Raw genomic sequence first — 21548 nt, 5'->3', positions numbered from 1 at the left:
CTATAGTTTCAAAAACATAACAGAACTGACTTTGAAACTCGTGGTTTTGGCATCATGCACAGCAGTTTAAGGAATTGACAGAGGACTCATGGTTGAAAGTCATAATTGCATAATATTGGAATTTTACACAATCTTGAAGATAGCTCAAATCTCATTTCACCTTCAGAGCCTGTGCGCACAGAGAAATGCAAATAATTATTTAAATCACTAGATGCACAATTCAGTAACCTACCCAGTGCAAAATAGACACTTAATTGATATGAGGTGATGGAGGTGGGGAGAATCTCCTAAAGCTAAATCATTTCCTAATAAAAAACCAATGGCCATAGATCTCGGAACTTGAAGATGAAATGGAAAATATTACTTTATTTTCAGAGGGATTCAGTCAGTAAGTGACTGAAAAACCCAAGGAAGACAGGTTGACGTTCTTCTAAGCAGTTTCTTTTATTGTTCCTCACCTATAGACAGAAACCTTGTCAAACTAAAGCAGTTTACTTATTCCATGAAATATGTATTCTGGGAATCATTAGGGAGGAGCCGTTCTGAGCCTTTTTCTCCCATATAAACTATCTAAACTGGGCTGTCTCCTACTATTCTGGAATGTAGTTCCTCCATCCTAGGAAGCTGGGCAACATTCCTTCCCAGAAAGGAAGTTAGCTAGAAGTGGGCAAACCACAAAGAAGCACTCCTCATGAGTCAACAACAAGATTGAAAGCAGAAACTGAGAGGAGTTGATGGGAAGATGCATATTGGGAATTAATACAATGGGACTGCTAGCATATTTTTATTATTTTAATGTGTGGTTAGTTGCCAAAATCACATTTGTGAAACGGATGTTGACTTACCTGAACGTCCCTTTTCAGAGTGCTGCGACCACTGTCCATAGCTGGGATCTTCCCTCAGATCTTGACATTAACTGAGAGCTGATAAACTCTCCCTTTTAAGGCACGCCTCCAATCCCATAATCCTCCAGTCTATCACGAAGGCACAGCAAGGCACAACAGTGAAATCCAACAGGTAAGGCAACAAGAAACAGTTCTCCAGGCAGGAACATAGGCAGGCAGTCTGAAAGAAAACTTAAACACCTGAACACAAAACGGGGGGAATGGACAGTGGTCGCAGCACTCCGAAAAGGGACGTTCAGGTAAGTCAACGTCCGTTTTCCAGAGTGCTGCTCCCACTGTCCATAGCTGGGACATACCCAAGCTCAAAGGACTAGGGCGGGAGATTGGCTGCCTCCGAACCCCTGGCCAAAATAACGCTCTGAAGGACTCGTCGACCAAAGCAGGCATCTGACAAAGCATAAGAGTCAATCCTATAGTGACGTATGAACTGCGACACTGACGACCACATAGCAGCACGGCAGATGTCTTCCACAGAGGCCTGTGTCGCCCACGCTGCAGAGGTGGCCGCGCTACGGGTGGAGTGCGGGAGAATGCGCCCCGGAAGTGGCTTCGCCGACAACTTGTACGCCAAGGATATACACACTTTGAGCCACCTGCCAACCGTGGTCAATGATATCTTCTGGCCCATAGAGGCCGGGTGGAATGAGACCAGAAGGGCCTCCGTCCGACGGAAGGTGGCAGTCCGGCGAATATATGTGTAGAGTGCTCGTTTAACATCTAGTTTATGCCAGCATTGTTCTGTAGAGTTCCGAGGGGACGGGCAGAAGTCCAGCAAGGTGAGTTCCTGCACCCTGTGAAAAAGGGAATTCACCTTTGGGACAAATGTAGGATCAAGTCTCAGAATCACTACATTATCTCGAAACAGGCAAAGATCCGCCCGAGTCAATAGAGCCGAGAGTTCTGACACCCTCCGGGCAGAGGTGATGCCTAAAAGAAACGTCACCTTAAGCGACAGATGCTTCAAAAAGGCCGTCGCTAGAGGCTCAAAGGGTGGTGACGTCAGGGCCTGTAATACAAGCGGCAAGTCCCAGGTCGGGTATCTGTGAACCTGAGGCGGGCACAAGTTTGTAGCGCCGTGAAGAAAACCTCTAATAAGCGGATGGTGGGAGAGAGAATCATAGGGAGGGCACTTCAATAAGGTGGATAGTGCCGCAGTCTGATGCCATAATGTCGCGGGAGCTAGACCTTTTTTAAGGCCCGCCTGCAGAAATTCCAAAACCTCTTCCCCTTTCGCAGAAGTGGGGTCCACATGCCTCAAAGCCCCCCAAGCACAGAAGGCTCTCCAGGAAGCCTCATAAATACGACACGTGGAAGGACGTCTGGCCGCTTGTATGGTTCCAACAACACTGTCTGACAAATTTGCCTTCTTTAGGATGATGCGTTCAAATGCCAGACGGCCAAGTGGAGCCACTGGGGCTCCGGATGACAAGCGGCCCCTTGGTGAAGCCATATCTGGTGAGCTGGGATCACCCAAGGCGGTACCACAGAGAGGGCGACGAGGTCGGCGTACCAGGCCCTGCGAGGCCAATTAGGAGCCATCAGAATCAAGTCCGCCTTCTCCAACAGCAATTTCCTCACGACTCGGGACAGCAGTGGGATGGGCGGGAACGCATAGAGAAGTCCTCTTGGCCACTGACACCTGAGAGCGTTGCGATCCTCCGCCGATGGGTCCGGATACCGGAACACGAAGTGAGGCAGTTGAGAATTCTTCCGAAAGGCGAACAATCTCTGGTGTCCCGAACCGGTGGCAAATCTCGTGAAACAGACGAGGATGGAGCTGCCATTCCACCGGGTCGATCTGCTCCCGGCTGAGCCAGTCGGCCTGTACATTGTCCATCCCCGAAATGTGGTCCGTCTTGATCGAGCGTAGGTGACGCTCTGCCCAGTTGAAGAGATGTTTCACTTCGAACATTAGCGTCCTGGACTTTGTGCCCCCTTCCTTGTTTATATGTGCTTTGGCCGCTGTATTGTCCGTGAGGACCAGCAGGTGGCGGCCCTCCACCAAACTCCTGAAGTGTTGAAGCGCCAGCCTGACTGCCCGTAGCTTGAGCAGATTTATGCTGCTGAGGCGTTCTGCAGGGGACCACTGACTCTGTGCCACAAGATTGCCGAGGCGCGTCCCCCAACCTCGGAGACTGGCGTCTGATGTTAAGGTAAGCCTCTCTGGCTCTAGAAAGTTGCAGCCCTCGCGGATTGATGGAGACATCCACCAGGTCAGAGACAGACGGACTTGAGGAGGTAAGTACACCCGGTACCTCCTCGATGAGGAGTGGCCCGATCGCTGGAATGGGAGAAGGAACCATTGCAATGCTCGGGAGTGTCTGTGTGCCCACGGAACGATGTTGTAACAGGACACCATTTTCCCAAGCAGTTGCGCCAGAAGGATCAGTGGGACCTTCTCCAGGCCCTGAATCTGAAGAATCAGGTCGATGATGCTTTGAGCTCTGTCTGGAGACAGGAACACTTGCCCTCTGGTAGAGTCTATTAGTGCTCCCAGATGAATGAGTCTCGTGGTTGGAACCAGGTGACTTTTCTCGAGATTTATGGTATTGGAAAACATCCAGAACGAGACTCCTGTCGCGTGATGCCTGATCGAGTGACGATGAAAGTATTAGAACATCGTCAAGATAGCACATCACTCGCACCAGATGTTGCCTTAATGTGGCTGCCACCACCGCCACGAGCTTCATGAAAAGTGCGCGGCGCGGAGGACAGGCCAAATGGCATCGCCCAATACTGGAAATGCTGTCCGGCGTATTCGAATCTCAGAAATTGTCTGTGAAGCCCCCCAAGCAGAGAAGGGTGCACCGGAACATGCAAGTAGGCCTTTCTTAAATCCACCGATTGAAGTAAGTCCCTTTGCCGTACCTCCGCCAGTATCGATCGGATTTTGAACCTGCGGTACAGGACTGACAGATTCAAGAGTCTCAAATTCAGGATACCTCTCCAGCCCCCCGAGCTTTTGGGCACCAGGAAAAAAGTCGAGTAAAAACCTGACCTGCGTTGAGCGGAGGGGACTGGTTCTATCGCCTCGATGTGAAGCAGGTGGGCAATTTCCTGCAACATCAGGTGGTGGCGATCCATAGAGGTTGGTACTGGACAGGACACAAAGCGACTCAGACGGAGTCCCACATATTCGATAGAGAGACCTGAAGAAATGGTGCGCCGCACCCAAGAGTCCATGGTTGAACGGGCCCATTGGCGATGAAAGAGTTGAAGTCGCCTGCCAATGGGACCCGTCACAAGCGAGTCATTTGCCTCTGCGGGACTGCTTGTAGTTGGTGCCACAAAAGGTACGCTTAGCTTGTTGTTGGAACTTGCCTCGTTCACAAAAGGAATCCCTTCCTTGAGGACGGTCGGGCCCAGAAAACGAGGATCTGCGTGAAAAGGAGCCGCCAGTGCCAGTGAAGGGACGAAAAGTCTGACGCTGGCTGTATGGAGTGTATCATCTCTCGGTACAGCGGTAGGAAGGCGGAAGGACCTTCCGTTTGTCACGGTCCTCTATCAGCAGCGGTTCCAAGGCGGGTCCAAACAAGTTAGGGGCCTTATAGGAAGCAGATGCCAGCCTCCACTTAGCCTTAAGGTCAGCCTTCCAATGGCGGAGCCAGAACAAACGCCTGGAGGAGACAGTGGATGCTAAGGCACGGGATGCAAACTTCACCGAATTCAACGAAGCATCCACCGAGTACTCGGTGGCAGCAACAATCTTATTTATATCCTGATGAAGTAGTTTCCTCCGGAGGGAGACGCTGTTGAAGTTGTTCCAGCCATATAAGCGAGGCTCTGTTAAAGAAAGAAGTTGCAGTCGCGGTTCTGACCGCCCAGGAGACGGCCTGATGCGATTTGCGAAAGGCCAGTTCCGCCCGACGGTCCTCCGCCTTCAGCCCGTCCAACGAATCAGAGTCAACAACAGAGTTGAAAGACAAGGCTGCTACCGGAGCATCTACTGTTGGAAGGGCCAAAAGGTCCTCAAGTTCCAGTGTGGCGCAATACAGTTTCTTGTCAAGGGTACTGGGCGAGGTAAGCGAACCAGGTTGACCCCAGGGGGCCTGTAGTACATCCAGGAACAGCCTGGGACACGGAATGACATCTTTGTCCGGCTTGGAAGAGTGGAACAGAGCATCGTGATGTTCCGTGGATGCCGAGGCACTCGAGTCCACCCCAGGGGTGCCCAAGTTGGTTGTAAGTCGAGCCTTGTGCAAAAGGGATTTGAACACTGACGGGCGAAACAGCCCTGTAAAAGTTGGATTGTCCGGAGGCAAATTGTCATCATCTGAGAAATCAATGTCTTCCGGGCATTCGTCAGCGTGATCTGATTCGGACTGAAGACAAAAGGTTGCCGTCCTTGCAACATGGGAGGATGAAGGCTGCTGATGCTGAAGAGTAGGCTGCCCAACCAAGTTCTGTGGTGGAAACTGCGCCACCTGCTGAAGACCAGCCGCAAGAAAGGACGAAAAGGCCGATGAGAGAAAGGTCTGGAAATCCAGCGGTGTTGCAGCAGAAGACCCATCCGGGCCACGAAGGCCAGCAGCCATTGGTGTAAAGGTGGCCTCAGGCAATCCGCGTGAAGGTCTCTGCAGAGAAACCAAACCCGCTCCCGACACATCCGGCAACGACTGGGACACCCCTTTGGTAAGCCTTAGCGGCTGTACGGTCTGTGCTGGCTCCTGCAGGTCGCGGTCAGGTGAAGAGGCCGGAGACTCTGAAGGAGGAGTGACTCCGGCCACAGAGGTCGAGGCAGCATGTTGGGTAATGCTGGTGTCAAGGCCCACTTCTGCCACGGCCGCGCGCCGTGCCTTGTCCCATTGGCGCTCCAGGGTGTTATGATGGCGTTGTGCATCCTTATCAAGGCCCTTGGACGCCTTGGGCTTATGGGATTTGCGGCTGGAGGTCTCAGACTGCTTCCCTGAGGATTTCTTTGCCCACTTGGAAGGCCTGTGTTCTGGGCTCATTTCAGGCTCCATGTCTGACGATAATGAATAGTCCGCCATGGCGCCTTGCAGACTCAGAGTCTGATAGAGGTAGGGGCGTCAAACAATTTTCTTTTTTCTTTTTTTTTAATTTAATTTAATTTATTTATTTTTTGTAAACTAACTATATACAGCAACTGTCTCTGATCACCACGGACGGCTTAGCCCTCAGAAGGAAATATGTCCAAATGAAAAGCGCCAGATGGCACAAAAACCACGAGTTGGTTGTCAAACAGGAGGGCGAGCCAAATGCAGGAGGCCTTTCAGACGCCGCAGGGGCTGTGGGGAGCAAAATGGCGGCCGCAAAGTAAAGGAGAACCAAAATGGTGTCTGTGATAAATGACAGCCCAGGAGCCAAAGAAAAGCATCCCACGCCAACAAGAAGTTAAACAAAGGCGCGTTTGAAGAGCACCAAGTACCTCAGCACAGTTTCACTGCCAGCCACTAGAAGATATACGAAGCGGAGGGTGCACCGCAGGTGTGACGCTCCTCCGAATTCGGCAAAGGTGACTCCTGTCAGATTGAAGCAATGGCGGCAAGCCTGCGCGCCAACAGTCCAATGCTGCCAATTCAAAGAAATATACTCGGGGAGCGCACCACCAAGGTGACACAACCCCGGAGCCGCCAATAATTGAGAAAAGAGTCGTGGCGATAACGGCAATCCTGCACGCCCAGCCCACGTTCACGGCTGAAGTAAATTAGCCGGATCCGCCCCGAAGAGTCGGAATCCGGCGGCTGCAATTCCCTGGGGTGTGGGCGGCCCGGATCCCCGGACTCACCACACGCAGATAGCAGCCAGACACTCGCAATCAACCCGGACAAGAAAATAATAATAATCAAAAGTAAAAGAAAAGCCTAAACGGAAACCAGGGAGAGTAATTTAAAACAAGAAATAAATAAATCCTATTTTCCACAGCTCAGAAATTCACCTCAAAAAAAAAAGAAAAAGAAAAAGAAATTCACCTCAGCTCTTGTAAGTAACTGAGTGATAGACTGGAGGATTATGGGATTGGAGGCGTGCCTTAACAGGGAGAGTTTGATCAGTTCTCACTCAGTTAATGTCAAGATCTGAGGGAAGATCCCAGCTATGGACAGTGGGAGCAGCACTCTGGAAAATTGATTGATTTAATAAATAATAAATTGATTTAATGAATAAAAATAAACACAACAGTCTTCCCAGTACTGGTTTTACTCTTAGAAGGGGCTGTAAGAGATTTTTCAGAGTGTGCTTCACTTGAACCTTTACTGTAGCAAAGTACCCTTTTCAAAAATTATCAAAATCCTTTTCACTATTGCGTAGCAGCATAAATATAAGCTATTGTGAATAGGATCACATGAGAAGACACAGTCTATTAAGAGGATCAGGATATTAAAATGTTATTCCAATATCTATTCAGATCCCTCAAAAAGGAAATATAGAATAGAGATTTCCATTGAAGCCATAGTGAGCTAGACATCGCTGTTGGTGGGTTGGAATTTATGGTTGAGATTGGCAGCTGCATCCTGGATAATGGCCAGCAAAACCTCTCTGGAGAAAGGAAAAATCATGAGATTGTCCTTGCACTTTCTGGACTTTCAGGAATCAAGGACTCTGTGGTCAACTTATATTGCGCAGCTAGGTCAAGGGATTCCATCTAAGCTCACAGTTAGGGAAGCCTCATTTAATTACCTTTGGAACTATTTTTTGCTGCTTTTGAAATATCAAGAACCTTTGGCAACACCAAGCTTTTATTGCATTCACTAGGAAAGTCTCCTCCTTAAATAAAGTTTTAAATATGATTTTCAGGACTCAAAAAATATTACCTTTTGGAATTAACAGAAAAAGTATGTTTAGTGTGTTGATTTTGGAAAATTAAAAATGGATTGAAGGTCGAGATGGATTTGGAATAAAAATTTGAAATATCGTATTTTCCGGCGTATAAGACAACTTTTTAACACAGGAAAATCATCTCAAAAGTCGGGGGTCGTCTTATACGCCAGGTACCCAAATCTGAGTTGCTGGCGCTGACCGATGACACTACCGGAGCTCCGACAACATTGAGGGGAAGCTGTAGTCCGAATTAGTTCCAACCTACAAGAGGTGCCAGGCAGTGCGCGGCCCCCAAGAAAGGAACGCGTCCCCACTCTACCCCGGAATTCGGGTCACCTTCCTTCCTTTCCCAGCGGTCCACGGTGAAAGCGGCGCTGCGGTCGACCTGGGCCAGCGCCTTGCACACCTGGTTCTGCGTCTCCATGATGAGAAGCTCCATGCGACTTCGCATGTCTCCGCGCCGGTCGCGCAGCTCTCGCAATCCGCTCACCGGAGGAGCCATGAAACTGTCGCACAGCCTTGCCAGATCTTCCTCGTCCTCCTTTCCCCACGGCTTTTCCGGTTGTAATTGCTGCTGCTGCTGCTCCTTCATCTTCGCCCGCCGCACAGACCCAGCCCGGCCAGCACTACCGTGGCTCCCGCAGTCCAAGGGAACGCCGATCGCTGCCACCCACCATTGCCCCAATGGGAAGAACCACCCGGCGGTGATTCCAAGGAGCCCGAAGCGAACATCCTGGAGCAGCGCGGGCCAGCCCGGAGGCTTAAACCCCGGGCGCCCAGGTGCCGAACCCCGCACAGCAGAAAAGACATGACAGCTGGTGCCCAGTTTCTTCTGCAGCCGTCCGGATCGGCGCCAAGCCAGGAAAGTGCGCTGCGCACTCCCACCCTTCGCCTGCAAGCCCGGAAGAAGTGGGGAAATGCAGAGCAATACCTCGTGGGGAATGAGTACAGTTTCATTGGCAATCCTGCCCATCCCTAACATTGCATTTAGACTACAACTCCCAGCAGCGCCTGTGGGAGAAAAGGGACGTAGAAGCAAGAAGGGGCACAGCTTCCCCTCAATGTTGTCGGCAGTCCCGTTGCGTCATCAATCAGCGCCAGCAACTCAGATTCAGGAAGCTGTGCCGATCTAGTCAAGGCTGCATGCTGCTGATGAACCCCCACTGATGGCGAGCCCCACCAGCATTCAGCTTCCCCCAGGCATCCAGGGGGATATTACCGACGCTCCAACTGCCCCAGACCGGTGGGGCTCGCCATCAGTGGGGGTCAGCTGGGGAAGTTGGAGCGTCGGTAATATCCCCCTAGATGCCTGGGTGAAGCTCCGCTCAGCAACCAGCTGGTTCCAGCATTCAGCAGCATGCAGCCTTGACTAGATCGGCACAGCTTCCTGTCAATGTTGTCGGTGCTTCCGTAGCGTCATCAGTCAGCGCCAGCAACTCAGATTCATGAAGCTGTGCCGATCTCGACAAGGCTGCATGGGTGAAGGAAAAAAACCTGGTACAAAATAGCCTTCTTGCCACTACACGTAGCGTAGCCCATTACGTTGACAGGCAGATGTGCAGCCTGGCTCATAGGTATCTCTACAGTACAGCAACAATACATACAGTACAGCAACAGTACATACAGTACAGTATACAAATAGCTAACAGTCAAGACCCCATCATGGCTCCACAGCAAGAAGAAAGAACTATGAAGCCAGTTTTAAACTTAAAGTTGTAAACTTTGCCATGGAACATAATAACTGTGCTCCTGCAAGACAATATGGAGTAACAGAAAAGATGGTTCGGGACTGGAAAGCAAATGTAAAAGCCTTAAAGAGTATGCCAAGGGGTAAGTGTGCATTAAGAAGAGGCACCCCACATTGGCCAGAACTCGAAAAACGTGTAGCAGACATGGTGAATAAGCATCGCCAAAACGGTTATGTAGTGACACAAAATAAAATACGTTTGTTTGCACTTCAGTGGGCCAAATCCAACCCAGATCACAGCAACAGATTTAAGGCCACTGTATCCTGGTGTACTAGATTCTTGGAAAGGCATAATTTGGTACTGAGGCAAAAGACAAAAATTGCACAAAAATTACCTGCAGATCTTGATGCCAAAGTAAATAGTTTCCATCGATATGTAATAAAACAGCGCAATAAACATGGCTATGCGTTAAGTAGTATCGGAAATATGGATGAAACTCCAATGAATTTTGATATGATTGGAAATAAAACTGTCCATCCAAAAGGTGAAAAAACAATTTTAATTAAAACAACAGGACATGAGAAGTCCAGTTTTACAGTGGTACTAGCATGCACAGCTGATGGCTCCAAACTGAGACCAATGATTATTTTTAAAAGAAAAACAATGCCGTAACTAAAGTTCCCTGTTGGTTGTTTTGTACATGTGAATGAAAAAGGCTGGATGGATGAAGAAGGGGTAAAGCTATGGCTTGATAATGTATGGAGCAGGCGACCAGGTGGACTTATTCAAAAACGTAGTCTACTGGTGTGGGATATGTTCAGGGCTCATTTAACTCCCAGCACCAAGCAAAGGCTTGCAAGAATAAACACAGATGCGGCAGTTATTCCTGCAGGATTGACATCGTTGGTACAGCCACTGGATGTGTGCCTAAACAAGCCATTTAAAGATCGCATTCGAGAACAGTGGAATGAGTGGATGGTTATTCACAAAAGGAGGAAACATGCATGCTCCACAGTTGGATGTTTTGTGCAAGTTTGTCATAAAAGCCTGGAATGATATTGATGCAGAAACAGTAATCAAGTCTTTCAAGAAGTGTGGCATATCAAATTCATTAGATGGTATGGAGGACGACTACTTGTGGCAAGATGAAGAGGAAGCCGAAGCTGAGACCACACCATTTGATACGGAATTAGATCCATATGATGACTGCCTTACAAATGTATCACAAGATGTCATTGATGTACTTATGATATCAGATGACGAACAGGAGGATTTTGAAGGCTTTTAAAGGGAAACTGTCACACCAGCAAAACCTGTAAAAATAGCTTGCAGTTATGATGGGCGTTGCTGACTCGCCAGGGACTTGCCCGGCACTGGCTCTCTATTGTTTGTTATCTTCCTCCTATCATCATCAGTTCCAGTTTGGTTGACAGCTTAGAAAACAAACAGCATGGCAGCTCCCATGGGTTTATTGTCTTATCCTTCCTTTCAGCTTTAGAGTGAATTAGGAAAAGTTTAATCCAATTACACTGTTTTATGTTTACATGTTTGATGACAAACAGCCTTATGTTTATAAGTGACAGTTTTCCTGCTAAGTACCTGCATGTCATAAGCATTTGAATTAAAATTACCATATTGAAATCAAATCTGATGTTTTTTAATTTTTATTTGGTGTGCGTTGGAAGAGGGGTAGTCTTATACGGCGAGTATAGCCCAAACCCTATATTTTAACAGGAAAAGTAGGGGGTTGTCTTATGCGCCCAGTCGTCTTATACACCGGAAAATACGGTATATTATAAAAATCCTTCTCAAGGAAAAGTGGTATTGTTTGAAAAAAAGGTAGGATGGGACTTTGAAAGTCTGAACGCTAGAAGGAACTAGAAGAAACTAAAGATTTAAAGGAGAAGAATATTTACATTCAACTTATTAACAAAGAATGGAACAAAATACTTTAACAGTGGATGTTTTGAAGGATATTGTTGATCAATGGACTCAGAAATCAATTTTAAGAATGCTGATATCATATATGGGCAGCGGTGGGATTCTGCCGGTTCTAGGGGGTTCAGCCGAACCCTTTGTTAAATTGCTGGCTTGCCCTGCCCCTCCGCACCACTATTTATTGCCAATAAATAGTGGTGGGCGAGGGACGGGCGAGCCAGCAATTTAACAAATGGTTCGGTGTTTTTTTGTAATTTTATTGGCCCGTGGAGCTTCAGCATAGGCTAATTAGCCCTTGATTAGATCGGCTCCCAACCCTCAGCTGATTTGCTCTCAGCTGTTTTGCTCAGGGCTCTGCTGCTTGCTTGCAAAGAGTGCTGATTTTTTCCCCCCTAGCTATGCTGAAAAACGAAACAGAAAGTAAAGCAGGCTGTTGGCTTTGCTGTTGTTGCAACGTTGGAGAATTAGCCAGGCAGATTTCTTTTCTTTTTCCTCACCAAAAAAGGTAGGTGCAAACAATGGGAAATTTAGGGCAAAAGAGGAGAGTTCAAGATTTTAAAACGCAAAAGAAAAAAAGCTCTATTTAACTAGGGAATTGTAATAATTGAGATACTATTAATTGTATATTGTGTTGAAAGCAGAAATGGTTAATAGGTTTGGAGGAATATATGGGGGAAATTATTTGGTTTATTATTATTGGTAAATATAATTAATTGATTTGTAAGAAATTGGATTGCATGGAAATAATTGGAATATTCATGTTCATATTGATTAATATACAAAAAAGGTAGTTATATAACTAATTGATTTATATTAAAATGTTGAATTTATATTAAACAACTGTAATATTACATAATTAACCAATGTGAGGATGGATATAAAAATAGATGATAATGGGAAGGGGTATAATATAGAATAGAAGGGAAAAATTGAATTTGATTAAGATTAGAGATGAGGATGAAGGGTAATATTGGTTTTTTACAAAAATAGATAAGGAATAAATATGGCAAAAAGGAAATATAGAAATTGTAAATTTAATTGAAATGACTAAACAGTTTAAATTTGTGAACCGGCCAAATACTCTGTTCAAAGAAAATACGTTGTATGTTTGTATGTGTGTTTCTAATTATTGTTATTTATTCATATTTGTTCTCTTTTATTCTTTAAAGTTTAACAATTCATTCTTTATCTTAATATCTTTATATTTGTTTGGGGTTGGCTTTCTTCCCTTTCATCTTTTTTATTGTACAGCAATCTTTCTCCTCAAACCTACCACCTCTCTCTTTTCTTTCCTTCTTACTTTCTCTTCCTCCCCTTCTTCTTCTCCTCCCTACTTCCTCTTCCTTTCTCCTTCTCCTCCTCTCTTCCTCCCTCTCTTACCCTCACTCCTACTCTAATTTCCCTTCCCTTCCTTCATCCCTCTCTATTGCTGTATCCTTTTATGCATATGGACTACTCAGAGGGCTGAAAAAGTTATTTCTGACTGGTCCTCGCACTTTTGACCAGTCCTCGAACTTACGACTGTCCTCACATTTTACGTTTTTGCCCTATCTTGTCACCATGGTGAAGAGAAGCAGTTGTGAAATGAGTGACACGGTTGTTAAGAATGCTACCATGGGCATAAATGATGACCAGTCATAAGTGCGAAGACCGGTCAAAAGTGCGAGGACCTATCAGAAATCACTTTTTTCAGCCCTCTGGGTAGTCCTTTTGTGCATATGGACTACTCAGAGGGTTGAAAAAGTTATTTTTGACTGGTCCTCACACTTTTGACCAGTCCTCGAACTTACGACTGTCCTCACATTTTACGTTTTTGCCCTATCTTGTCACCTTGGTGAAGAGAAGCAGTTGTGAAATGAGTGACATGGTTGTTAAGAATGCCGCAACGGGCATAAATGTGAGGATGGTCATAAGTGCGAGGACCGGTCAAAAGTGCGAGGACCAGTCAGAAATGACTTTTTTTAGCCCTCTGTAGTCCCTATGCAGATAGCCACGCCTACCAGTCACATGACTAGATAGCCACACCCACCCAGTCATATGACCAGTTAGCCACGCCCACCCAGTCACATGACCACCAAACCACACCCCCAACTAAGCCACGCCCACAGAACCGGTTGTTAAAAAAATTGAATCCCACCACTGTATATGGGTAGTTATTAATGATGTCATAGAAGAGGAATAAGCTATCCTGGATAACAATGAAATTGATTTGAATGTGGATTTTAAAATGCCAAGTTACAAGAACGATTTGAAAAAAGATGATATGCTAGTTATACAAATGAAATTGGTGATGTCTTAATAACATATACAAATACCAAAGCAGAAAAGTGACTTTGATAACCTTTTTTTACTGCATGTTCAAAAGAGATGAGAAGGGACAAAAATCAAGTGTTTGTAAGCCACCCAGAGTCACTTCACTAATGAGCTGGGTACAATATAAAAATATTAAATAAATAAATAAAAATAAATCTTGATGGTAGAGGATTACCAATAATTATTTCATTATAGGTATTGCTACCTCAACAAAAGAAAATAATATATTCTTTAATTAAATAATTGATATAGTAGGAATTGTGCTATTTTTAAAAAAAATACCATAAAACCCATAGCAAACTTTCAAAGAAATTTCCATGTGACCACAGCATCCACCTGCCCCTGCACAACATCTCCCGCCCAGAAGTAGCCATCTTGGGCCTTGTTGTGTTTGTGATGCAGCAGCCACAAGCATAACCTCCCTCATTCCGCTGCACCAGCCACTTACCTGCCCACCTGCTTCTGAGCTGCCTGGGACTTCTGACTTCTGCCAGCTTTCCCATTGGTTTTGTTTGTTGGAAACCAGCAGGAAGCTATCACAACACTAATTATAATAAATTTCAGGACTAAGGATAATCCATTCATGAAATGTTTCCTTACGTTTTATTTTTTCTATTTTGAAAATTATTTTTCATTATACACTTTAAAGAAAAGCTATAGATAAGCGAATAGGGAACATAGAAAAAAAAGAATGTAATATAGATTACAAAACCAGGGATTTGAATGTATCATGTAGGCTACATTTTCTAATGTCATTAATTAATTAAATAGTTAAACATATTATCTTAACTTTTGTATTTGTATGTTTTTTTAATTTTGGCTGTTCACTGCCCTGAGTCCCTTCTGGGAGAAGGGTGGTATACAAATTAAATTAATAAATAAATAATAAATAAATATTGTATATATTATATCAGTTTATAAAAGGGTTGGGCAATTAATGTTCCCAAGGGGCCACCTGAGAAACTGGGAAGCCAAAGAAATAGGTTGTGGAGGACCAAACCAATAGGGCTGTGCAGGTACAAAGGTACACATACAGGCACATACATAAATTGAAAAAAGAATAGCAGTCACCTTCAAAATAAAAGCTATGCACTTATATTGCATGCATGGCATACACTTATTTACAATTGATTTCTGATTGACCTCATGTGGGCTGGACAGGGACAGCCAAACAGCTGGATGTAGCTCAGGGTCTGTAAAATGCCCAGATCTGGCTGGTTTAAAGAATCACTACTGTATCAAACTTGGGCTAACACTAAATATCAAGCACTATAGTCAACACAATATAAATTATCAATTGGAATTATATGTTGTAGTAGGTTGTAGTCAGTGGTGGGATTCAAATAATTTAACAACCGGTTTTGTAGGCGTAGCTAGGTAGACGTGGCTAGGTGATCATGTGAATGAGTGGGCGTGGCTAGGTGGTCATGTGACTGGGTGGGCGTGGCCAACTCGACGTCACTCACAGCAAGGTGGGGCAGCAGGGCAAGATGAATGGCCTGTAGCTCCAACTAGTTGATGTTGTGTAAAAGGTCCTGGGGAGTGCAGCGACCTTATGCCACCTGTTGGTTGAGGGGAGCCCCCCATCCAAAAACGCTGGAGTCTGAAGTGATGGTAATTCTCTGGGGCTCCCGGAATACCGTCCCCTTGTCGCGGGTGGAGGACGTTCACTAGTGGAAGGAGTGGCGAACAGTTAGAGGGACCCAAACGTGGGCTCGTGAGTTTGACAACTTGTCCCGTTGAAAGGGAAGAAGGAACCACTGGAGCTTGCGAAGGTGGAGACAAGCCCAGGGTACTATCTGGAGGCACGACACCATCTTTCCTAGTAGCGATTACAAGGTTGCCAGAGGGACCTTGGGCTCCCGAAGTATCTGGGCTATTTGTCCCCTTATGGCTACCTTTCTGTTGTGAGACAGGGAGACCTCCCCCGTGGTGGTGTTTATAAGCGCTCCTAATGTATCAGACTAGGGACTAGTTCTAATTGACTTTTTGGGAAGTTGACCAAAAAGCCGTGGGTCTTTAATGTGTGAAGAGTCAGTTGTATGTCATCTCGAGCCCTCTGAAGAGAGGGTGCCTGTACTAATATGTCGTCTAGATATGCCTGCAGCCTTACCGGTTTTAACCATAGGTGGGCAATCAGGGCAGCTAGCAAGTTTGTGAAACTGTGGGGAGCCGAAGCCAGACCGAATGGCAAGGCACGGTATTGTAGATGCCTCCCCGCATAGCTGAACCTGAGGTATTTCCGATGCGGCCGGGCAATCGGAATGTGAAGATAGGCCTCAGAAAGGCGGTCGAGGCCAGAAGGTCCCCCTGAAGAATTCCCTCGAGGATGGACTTGAGGGAACACATCTTGAACCTCTTGTAGACCAAGTGGGAGTTGAGGTTTTTTAGATGGAGGATCGCTCTCCAGCCCCCGAACGCTTCGGTACCACAAAGAGATGGAGTAGTAGCCCAGTCTCCTTTGATTCAAAGGAACTGCCTCTATAGCTCTGATGGTGAGGAGGTGCTGGATGGCTTCCTCCATGCGAGCTCGCTTGGCGAGGTCTCGGGAGACTGGGCATGGGATGAAGTGGTTCGGGGACAGGAACTCCAACCGGAGACCGAATTTGATGGTGCTGAGAACCCAGGAGTCCACTGTTGTTCCTGCCCACTGGTCTGCAAAGAGGCTCAAGCAACCTCCTATGGGGGGAGCCAATGTGTCATCGTTGCTTACGGAACTAGCAGCCACCAGTTCCGTGGAAAGGTCGTCTCTGAGAGCCACCCTGGTGGCCCTTGAAACGAAATGGCTGCCTATCCTGCTGTCGGAATTGTCCCTGTAGGAACGAGCGCTGCTGAGACTGCCCCTCCTGAGGGGTAAAGCGAACTGATTGTCTGCGTGAATAAGGGGCAGCCTGCCTAACAGCCCTCCTGGTAATCGAAGGTAATACCTTGCGCCTGTCCTTGTCCTCTATTAGTAGGGGTGAAGCCAAACGCCACTTGGCTCTGACAACTGCAGACCAAGACTTAAGCCACAAAAATCTCCTTGATGTGATGGTGGAAGCTAGGGCCCTGGAGCTATATTTCACAGCATTGAGTGTCGCATCTGCAGAGAATTGTGTGGCAGCAAGGATCTTATTAAGGTCCTGGTGAAGACGGACCTCAGAGGGGGGCAATTTAGATTGTAGTTGCTGCAGCCATAAAATGGTAGAACGATTTAAAAAGGAGGCCGCTGTTTCTGTATTAATGGCGCAGGCGGCCGCCTGATGAGTCTTACAGAAAGAAGCTTCAAATTTTTTGTCCCCAGGTTTGAGAACTTTGGAGGGATCCCCTATTGTGTATGGCGCAGGGGAGAGTAAAGCTGCAATCGATGGATCCACTGAAGGAACCTGAAGCAGCTGATTGAATGTGGGGGCCATGTTATAAAATTTTTTATCTGAAGAGCTGGGAGCGTAGCAGGGTTGGTCCATTGAGTTTGAACAATGTCCCCAAAAAGCTTGGGAGCCAGAATAGCTGTTTTAAAACCGGCTCTGAAAAAATCCCATGGTCTTTACCCTGGGAGTCAACTTGTTCAGAGGATCCCTCGTCCTGCAACCCAGCTGTGACTATCGCCTTGCGAAGCAAGGATTTAAAAAGCCCCACAAGAAAAAGGCCTGTGAAGGCCAGGGTGTCTGGTAGATCGGAATCCTCATCTTCAGACAGGTCAGGATCCCTTAGAGCAGTGGTTCTCAACCTGTGGGTCGTGACCCCTTTGGGGGTCGAATGGACGTTGGTCTTACCTGATACGTCTGTTCTCGACATGAGGAAAAACGTCAGTCAGAGTGGGATATGTCCAGTCCAGCCAATGACCGAATCCCTTTTTCAAGCTAAGGCTCCGCCCTTCGAGGCTGCCCCAGTTCTTCGTTGAGGCGAAGCGATGGACTCGTGCACCGTGTCCTCTGAAACGATAGAGAATTAATATCACCCCCCCAAACCACCACCGGAACGAATCCAAGGGTGGGTCTGACTGATGTTTTTCCTCATGTCGAGAACGGACGTATCAGGTAAGACCAACGTCCATTCTCCATCTAAGAGGAAAAACGTCAGTCAGAGTGGAGACATACCAAAGCTTGATGTCACCAGGGAGGGAGATACTGGTCCGGTAACCCTTAAGCGAGATGGACCGACTGGAGCACCCTTCTGCCGAACGTAGCGTCAGCGGAAGTGAAGGAGTCCACTTTGTAATGTCTGACGAAGGGACTGATAGTAGTCCATGTGGCCTCTCGACAAACTTCCTCGAGAGGAGCCTGAGTCGCCCAGGCGGCCGATGTAGAGGCGCTCCTAGTTGAATGAGCCGTGATGGGATGAGGCAGAGGAGAGTCAGAATGGCGGTAAGCTAAGGCAATTGCAGCCCTAATCCAACGACCCACGGTCACGCTCGATACGTGTACTCCCAGAGAGGAAGGGTGGAAGGCCACAAACAGAGCCTCCGTCTTTTGGTGAGTAGCCGTTCGGGCTATATAAATCTTTAACGCCCTGCGGACATCCAGCGTGTGCCAGGCTCTCTCCAGCCGATGAGAAGGGCGAGGACAAAACTCAGGGAGAACGAGCTCCTGAGCTCTGTGAAAGGGTGAGTTTACTTTGCGAACAAATGATGGGTCCAGCCGGAGTACCACCCTGTCGTTATGGAAGATGCATAGGTCCGCCCGCACGGACAATGCTGCCAGTTCTGAAATCCTGCGGGAGGAAGTGATTGCCACTAGGAATGCAACTTTCAAAGAAAGGAAACGCAGGGAAACAGAGCGTAGCGGCTCGAAGGGAGGAGACATGAGAGCCTTAAGGACCTTATTCAGGTTCCATGTAGGAAATCGATGTACGGTAGGGGGCCGTAAATTTGTAGCTCCCCGCAGGAAAGTCGTGATGATTGGATGATGTGAGATGGAATCCTTTGAGCTGCAAGACAAAACAGAGGCAATGGCGGCCACTTGTCGTCATAACGTGTTGGGTCGAAGACCTTTGCGAAGACCAGCCTGAAGAAAGGTTAAAACGTGGATAATTGAAGCAGAAGTAGGCAAAACGGGAACTGAGGAACACCACAAGACAAAAGACCTCCACGTGGCCTCATAAATTCTGACCGTAGATGGTCTGCGAGCAGCCTGAATGGTGGAAACGACCTCTGGCAGAATCCTGGCCTCCGTTAGGAGGAGCCGCTCAACCGCCAGACGGTCAAGCGAAGCCACCCCGGATCCGGATGAATGAGAGGACCTTGCGACAAGATGACCTTGGAGACAGGGATCTGCCAAGGAGGAGCCACTGAGAGATTCATCAAGTCCGCAAACCAGGGACGCATTTGCCAGAATGGAGCCACCAGGAGAAGCTGGGCCCGTTCTTCGAGTAACTTCCTTATGACCCTGGGGATCACCGGGGGGGGGGGAAGGCATATAGAAGACCCGATGGCCACGGGCTGCGAAGGGCGTCCGTGGCTTCTGCCTGAAGGTCCAGGAACCTGGAAAAATAACGGGGAAGACAATGATTCATACGAGAGGCGAATAAATCCAGAACCGGACATCCAAATCTCGAGACGATCTCTTGGAAGAGCTCCGGGGAAATAGACCACTCGCCCTGATCCACCTGCGAACGACTGAGGGAATCAGCCTGGATATTGTCGGATCCCGAAATGTAATCTGCCCTGATGGAAGCCAGGTGGTCTTCAGCCCATAAGCCCAGCAAACGGGCCTTGTTCATTAGTGAATGAGACCTCATACCCCCCAACCTATTTACGTGGGCCTTAGCAGTAGTGTTATCGGTTAGGACTAGGATATGTCTACCGTCCACTAAATCACAGAACTGCAACAAGTTGATACTGAGGAGAGCTTCCTGAGAGGTCCACCGACCTTGAGCCATGTGATGTTGCAGATGCGCCCCCCCCCAGCCAGAGAGACTCGCATCCATAGTAAGCTGGAGTCTCTGAGGTTCCCTGAAAGAAGATCCCCGAGATAAAGCAGGAGAAGTCCACCAGAGAAGAGAGCGGAGAACCGGTTCAGGTATCTGGATACGACGGGAAAAGACCTCTTGATTTGCACGTTGAAAGGGCAGCAGAAGCCATTGAAGCTCCCTACTATGCAGACGTGACCATGGTGTAATCCCGAAGGTAGACACCATCATGCCCAACAGACGGGAAAGAACGAGAACAGTTGCCGAGCCAGCCGCTAGACATTTAAGAGCCAAGGAACGCAGATTAGACTGGCGTTCCGGCGAAAGGCAAACCGTGGAAGAGGTGGTGTCAATAGAGGCCCCTAAGTGAAGGATACTGGTGGAAGGGGACAGATGGCTTTTGGACCAATTTATAGAAAAACCATGGGATTGAAGGGAGGACAGAACAAAGGACAAGTCCTCTTGAGCTGCCTGAAGGGAAGAGGACATAATTAATATGTCATCTAAATAAAACTGAAGGCAAACCGGATGTGATCGGATGTATCCAATCAAAGAGGCCATAATCTTTGTAAATACCCTAGGGGCTGAGGAGACCCCGAAGGGCAATGCCTTATACTGGTAATGAGCACCTTTGAAAGCAAAACGGAGGAACCGTCGATGAGAAGGTAATACAGGGACATGCAGGTAAGCTTCTGTTAGGTCAACTGAGGAAAGGAAATCGGAGGGACGAATAGACTCAAGGATTGACGAAAGGGAGTGCATTTTGAACCAGCGGTATTTAATGTGCCGGTTCAACGACTTCAAATCTAAAATGGGGCGCCAACCTCCAGAAGCTTTCTGGACAACAAAAAGGCGGAAGTAAAACCCATGGCCCTGTTGAGAAATAGGGACCTTTTCAATGGCAGAGATTCATAAAAGATGGTCAATAGCCGCCGAAATAATCCCCGTTCTGACTGGGTCCCGAGAAACGGGGCAAGGAATAAAACGGGAGGGGGGAGGGAAGGAAAACTCTAATGCCAACCCAAAGGATATGGTGTTAAGCACCCAGGTATCGCTGATGGAGGAAGCCCAATGATCCCAAAGTAAAGAAAGGCGACCCCCAATAGGAGAATGGAAATTCTCCTCACCTAGTCCTGCGAGACCAACAACCCCCCCTACCACCTCGGTATGCCTTACGAGGGGGAAACCTGGACCCTTGTCTAACCTGGGTATCCTGTTAAGGTCTGGAAGGAAAGGATCATTGCCCCCGAGGTTGAAAGGGGGAAGGACCAGAGGCCTGAAAGGACTGAAACCGTGAAGATGAGAAACGGGAGTCAGAACGACGAGTAGCCGGAGGAAGAATTTTCCATCGATCCCTGATCTCGACAAGCAGAGGTTCCAAGGTCGAACCAAAAAGAGAGCCACTGGCATAAGGAGCAGAAGCGAGCTGCCATTTACTGCGTATGTTGGCTTGCCAATTTCTAAGCCATAAGAGTCGGCGAGATGTCACATTAGAACCTAAGGCTCTGGCTGAAAAACGCGTGGAATTCAACGTGGCATCTGCTGAATATTCTAGAGCCGCAGCAATCTTATTTAGGTCTTGGTGGGACCGTGCATCTGAGAGAGGGAGCCTAGCTTGTAGTTGTTTAAGCCACAGCAAGGCCGCCCGGTTAAAAAAGGAGGCCGAAGTAGAGGCCCGTATGGACCAGGCTGTAGCTTGGTGTCCTTTCAGAAGGATCTTTTCAGCTCTCTTATCCTCAGGTCTAAGAGAATCTTCGGGAGGTCCCGTGGGATGGGATGTATCAGTCAAGGCCACGATAGGAGGATCCACCGTCGGAACCTGTAAAATATCCGCTAACGGGGAGGCAGAATTGTAGAGTCGCTTGTCCAATCCGTTAGGGCTAGGACCAGCCCCTGGCAAGGCCCATTGGCGATGTAGGACATCGGTAAACAGCTTTGGAGCTGGAATGGTTTCAGGCTCGCTGGTGGGCTCCGCAAACATGGCCGCTGCAGGGTCCAAATCAGACGAAGATGGAGCAGCTGAGGGAGGAGACCC

At 47.6% G+C, this 21548-nt stretch overlaps 1 protein-coding gene across 13 annotated transcripts in view; it reads right to left on the bottom strand.

Annotated features, from left to right (window-relative positions):
* Window positions 1-21548, bottom strand: part of KIAA0232 (KIAA0232 ortholog) — a 102714-nt gene that overhangs the window by 67358 nt on the left and 13808 nt on the right. Inside the window, exon 1 of one of the 13 annotated variants that reach the window (XM_060691088.2) lies at window positions 17704-19085. The exons of 11 other annotated variants lie outside the window; for them this stretch is intronic. The gene's annotated coding sequence lies outside the window, so the exon portion shown is untranslated. Of the gene's footprint in view, window positions 1-17703; window positions 19086-21548 lie in introns of those variants that run through there. One more of the 13 variants, XM_087891261.1, reaches the window with a different exon arrangement.

Source organism: Pantherophis guttatus, chromosome 3 (assembly GCF_059756535.1).
Source record: "Pantherophis guttatus breed Tessera chromosome 3, ASM5975653v1, whole genome shotgun sequence".
Lineage (NCBI taxonomy): Eukaryota > Metazoa > Chordata > Lepidosauria > Squamata > Colubridae > Pantherophis > Pantherophis guttatus.
This window is presented reverse-complemented; position numbering and strand designations above follow the sequence as displayed.